Raw genomic sequence first — 5,725 nt, forward strand, 5'->3', positions numbered from 1 at the left:
ACACAGATGCCCTTAATGCTGGGCTTAGGTTTCCTTTCCACCCTTTTATTCCTCATCTTTTAGCTGATTTACAAATCAACCCGTGTCAGCTTCCTCCAAACGCCTGGAGGAACATTTTATGTTTTATGGTTTGCTGCCTTAGGGAGGGCTTTCCTCTTTCTATAGCTGTTTTTAGGAAGGTCTTTCAGTGTTACAATAGCTCTTCCAGTATCTGTGGCTGGGTCTATGTCAAGCAAAGGCCCAAAAGTAAACATATCTTTAACAGCGCCTCTATTCCTGATAACAATCAAAATTGGAGGAATAGTTTCGTTGGGTTACGTTGGGAGAATGGTGACTGGGGCACACTTTTCCGATCTTCCTTCGGGAAGGTCAGTGATGTAGCCTCAAATCCATTCACTTAACTCCTGAGGAAACTATTATTTATAATGGTCTTACTCAGGACGATGGCACTACCACCAGCTGGACTCTTTTAGAGGAGTTCTCCCTCATTCACGTGGGACTATCCTCTGTTTCTCAACAGGGTATTTTTCTTCCCTTATCATCTTTATTTCATTTCATGCATTATTAACATCACTTATTTTGTCTTTTGATTTGTTTTGCAGCTGCTAAGGAGATCAACGAGGACAACGTACCTCTCGTTGAAGAGACTGCTAGGATGAAAAAAGCCCGTCTTGCAGGCCTAGATACCCGAGGGAAGGCCACGGAGCCTAGTTTCTTGAGAAAACACAAGGAGCCTATGGGGGAGGCTTCAGCTGAAGTAGCTGAGGGCCACAACGCTCCCATCACTGCTGCTGTTCCTGCTGCTGCTGCTACAGGCGCCTTCCAGCCTCTCTGGGGATTTCGCCGAGGGGACACCGTGGTTGGATCCACGAAGCATGCATGTGATTGGTCCTACCATAGCGTGACTCCCAAGGACTTTACTGATGTGGTGGCCACCCCTGATCTTGAGAGGATTAAGCTCATGGGAGCTCAGTCTCTGGCTTCGGTATGCCTTCTCTTTTTTGAACTTATCTTTCGTTCTTGTAGCATTTTCTTGCCTTATACTTTGTTAATTGCTTTGTTTCAGTCTAACGCCTACTTTCAAGGCGCTGTGAGGCAAGCCGAGTCATGGAAGCGGGCTTCTGATAAGGCCGATAATGCCCTCAGGAGGCAACAGAAGAAGTATGCTACCCTGGAGAAGAAGCTCAAGCGCAAGGAGGAAGAACTCGGAGAGTCTAACGCCGAGCTGGTGGTACTTCGGGCGGAGAAGGATAAAGCTATAGATAACTATCTGGACTCGGAGGAGTTTGCCCAATCCATGAGGATTAGGGATGATTCAGTCTTTCCCGGGTTTTTTAGGACTGGTTGGGACACGGCCCTTGGGACCGTGAACGAGGCTTGTCCTGATATTAACCCGGCGGACTATGTCTGCCCTGATGACGAGGCTTTGCTGTAGAGGTTTCGTACCCGAGTAGTTGTCTCGGGTCATGTTCCTCAGGATCCACTCCTTCCTCCTCCCGAGTCTTCTTCCAGACCTGCTGATGACGATAGCTCTTCCTCCTCCTCCGAGACGACAGAGACATCCAGCGAGAGCGGAGAGGACGATGATATGGATGCCGAGGGTACTTCAGCTCCTTAGAGCTTTTTCAGCCCTGCGTGGCTTGTTTTATCCTATTTTTGAGACTTTATTTATCGAACTTTTGTAATATCTATCGGATCTATTTTATTTATCACCTTTCATGCTTGCATCCATGCATTTGGTTTTTATTTGTCAGGCCACAAACATACTTTGAAGAACTCATGAATTTCATAAAATTGTCTGGGATTCGTCCCTTACACAAGTAATAAAACTAAAACATATAAATCCTAAGCAAGCAAAGCTTCAAGGTGCTTTTCAACCTACTCGCCATCCTGACGAGTGAGAATTGTATCCGGCTACCCTACACATAGTAAACCTTCAGGTTTTGTGCATGCCAAGTTCTCGGGACTTCAAAACCATTTATAGTCTCTAGCTTGTAGGTTCCTCTACCTTGAACACTCTTGACTCTGTACGGCCCTTCCCAATTCGGGGCAAGCTTCCCTTTTTGTCCTACACCAGATGCTTCTATCTTCCTCAAGACTAGATCGCCTTGTTTAAAAAACCTTTCTTTAACTTTTAGGTTGTAGTAGAATGAAGCCTTTTTCTGATATTCTACTATCTTTGCATGTGCCGTATCTCGCACTTCATCGATCAGATCCAGGGCTAACCTCTGCCCTTCCTCATTTTCTTCTGCATTGAAAGCCTGAATCCTTGGAGAAGAATGTGATATCTCTACTGGAACTACTGCTTCTGCCCCATATGCCAACATGAAGGGAGTTGCTCCTGTCGTGACTCTACAGGTAGTCCTATAGGCCCATAAAATGGGAAGTATCTCATCCACCCAATTATTTCTTGACTTCTCGATCCTTTTCTTTATTCCATCCAGGATTATTCGATTTGCTACTTCTGCTTGCCCATTAGCTTGTGGGTGAGCCACAGAGGTGAACCGTAACTCAATTTCATTTTCTTCACAATACTTCTTGAATTCCTCGTTGTTGAATTGTGTTCCATTGTCAGTGACGAGGATACGGGAAATTCCATATCGGCACATAATGTTTTCCCACAGGAATTGTGCAACCTGCTTAGTTGTGATTTTGGCCAAGGGTTTGGCTTCAATCCACTTGGTGAAATAATCAATGGCTACAATTAGAAACTTCCTTTGTGCCGTGGCCATAGGGAAAGGCCCTAGAATGTCCATCCCCACATAGCAAAGGAAATAGGCGAGTTGATAGAGGTCAGCATCTCGGGGGGTTGTCTAACAACTGGTGCATGCTTCTGACAGCGATCACACTTCTTCACATATTCTTTGGCATCAGCCATCATTTCTGGCCAATAGAAGCCTAAACGGGTTATCTTATGAGCCAAGGCCCTGCCCCCCAAGTGTTGTCCACAAATACCTTCATGCACTTCTTCAAGAGCCAAGCATGCCTCATCGGGCCTGAAACACCTCAAGTAAGGAACCACGAAAGATCTTTTATACAGAATCCCATCTATCAAAGAGTACCTTAGTCCTCGAATAGTTAACTTCCGTGCTTCAGTTGCATCGCTTGGCAACCAACCGGTCTGAATGTGAGCCTTGATGGGATCAATCCATGATGTCCCCAAGCCTATGGGAGCCACTAGCTTAACATCTATGCTTCGTGTCTTCAAAACACGGAAGTACACACTTCCTGAACTTTCTTCAATCTCAGACGAAGCAAACTTTGATAACGCATCTGCCTTAACATTTTCTTCCCTTGGAATGTGTTCAACATGGCATTCATTAAATTGGGTCATCACAGCCCTTACTAGGCGTACATACTTAGCCATCGTATCATCCCTTGCCTCAAATTCTCCCTTTACCTGGGATATGATCAGCTTTGAGTCTCCACGGACCTTTAAGTTTTTGACTCTAAGTGTCCCAGCTAGACCAAGGCCAGCTATCAGGGCTTCATATTCTGCCTCATTATTTGTGGTTGGAAAGTCTAGCTTCATAGCATACTAAATCAAGAACCCATCAGGGCTTTGCAAAACCAACCCTGCTCCACTGGAGTTTGTTTTTGATGCTCCATCAAAATAGAGAACCCAATATTCTTTCTCATCCTTCTCTTTGCCCCCATTATCGACTCCCTTGTCTTGAGGTATGGCATCTTCCTGCCCCCCGACTTCTTGGTTGGGTATAGTACATTCCACCACGAAGTCAGCTAGTGCCTGGGCTTTTATTGCCATACGTGGCTTATACTTGAGATCGAACTCTCCCAGCTCTATTGCCCACTTAATCAATCTCCCACTTGCCTTGGGACTGTGAATGATATTTCTCAGTGGCTGATTTGTCAGCACTTCAATCTGATGAGCCTGAAAGTATGGACGCAGTTTTCTCGAAGCCATTACCAAGGCTAGAGCAAACTTCTCAATAGTTGAATAATTCAATTCAGCACCATGCAAAATTTTGCTGACATAGTATACGGGTTTCTGGACTTTCAGTTCCTCCTTAACCAACACCGCGCTCAAGGCGCTCTCTGAAACAGCCAAGTACAAGAATAAAACTTCACTCAGAACTGGCTTGGCCAACAACGGGGCCTGGCCCATATACTTCTTTAACTCTTCAAATGCCTTCTGATTTTCCTCACTCCATACAAAGTCTTTGATGTTCTTTAGTGACTTGAAGAATGACAAGCACTTATCTCCTGACTTGGAGATGAATCGTCCTAGCGCAGCAACCCTTCCTGTGAGCTTCTGAACATCCTTGATAGTTTTTGGTGGTTCCATGTCCAGGATCGCCTTTATTTTATCGGGGTTAGCCTCAATTCCCCTTTTTGAGACCATCAATCCCAAGAATTTTCCAGATCCTACTCCGAAAGCACACTTCGTAGGATTCAACATCATCTTGTGGTACCTCAGGACCTCAAAAGCTTTCCTCAAATGGGTTATATGATCAGTCTTTACTAGACTCTTGACTAACATGTCATCAACATAGACTTCCATAGTCTTACCGATAAGATCCTTAAAAATTTTGTTTACCAACCTTTGATATGTGGCTCCTGCATTCTTGAGACCAAACGCCATAACAAGATAACAATAAACACCAAAGTCAGTGATGAATGATACCTTTGGAATGTCATCCTTATGCATTTTGATCTGGTTGTATCCGCTAAATCCATCCATGAAACTCAGCATCTCATGTCCAGCAGTGGCATCAATCAAAGTATCAATCCTCGGCAACGGAAAACAGTCTTTGGGGCATGCATCATTTAGATCAGTGAAGTCTATACACATCCTCCACTTTCCATTAGCCTTCTTCACCATTACAGGGTTTGCTAACCACTCCGGAAATTGAATCTCCTCAATGAAACCAGCCTCTAAGAGCTTTTCTACTTCCTATTTTATAGCCTCTTGTCTTTCCGGGGCAAAATTTCTTTTCTTTTGTTTCACTATCTTCCGGCTTGGATCCACGTTCAACTTATGAGTAATCAGCCCCGAGTCTATGCCTGGCATATCTCCTGCTGACCAAGCAAACACATCACTATTTTCTTGTAAAAATTTTACCAACTTCCCTCTAAGGGGCTCTTCCAATGTGGCTCCAATGAAAGTCATCCTTTCAGGATTCTCGGGGTCTAAAGGAACCGAAACCAATTCTTCTACTGGCCTTCCTCTATTCTCATCATTTTCTCGAACATCCATATCTTCAATAGGAAGAACCTACCCCCCGATTCCATCTGCCCTCAAAGAGGCCACATAACAGCTTCTAGCCATTTTTTGATCTCCTCTCTCTTCTCCAATCCCGTTTCGGGTGGGAAACTTCATGACTGAATGGTAGGAAGAGGGGACTGCCTTGAAGGCATGTATCCCTGTTCTCCCCATGATAGCATTATAAGTTGAACTAGCCTTTACCACCACGAAATCCAGCATCTGTGTTGCTTGCCTTGGCTCCATACCTATGGTGGTCGGCAATTTGATTATCCCTTCCATAGGACATTCTACTCCAGCAAATCTATATATCGGCATGTCGGTTGGTGTCAACTGGGAGTCGTTATACCCCATCCTTAGAAAGGTGTCGTGGAGCAAGATATCCACAGAAGCACCATTATCCATAAGGACCCTCTTAACCGGGCTATTTCCTATTATCGGTGTTATGACCAGCGGGTCATCATGGGGAAACTTCACACCCTCTAGGTCGGAATCATCAAA

Source organism: Apium graveolens, chromosome 2 (assembly GCF_009905375.1).
Source record: "Apium graveolens cultivar Ventura chromosome 2, ASM990537v1, whole genome shotgun sequence".
NCBI classification, from domain to species: Eukaryota; Viridiplantae; Streptophyta; class Magnoliopsida; order Apiales; family Apiaceae; genus Apium; species Apium graveolens.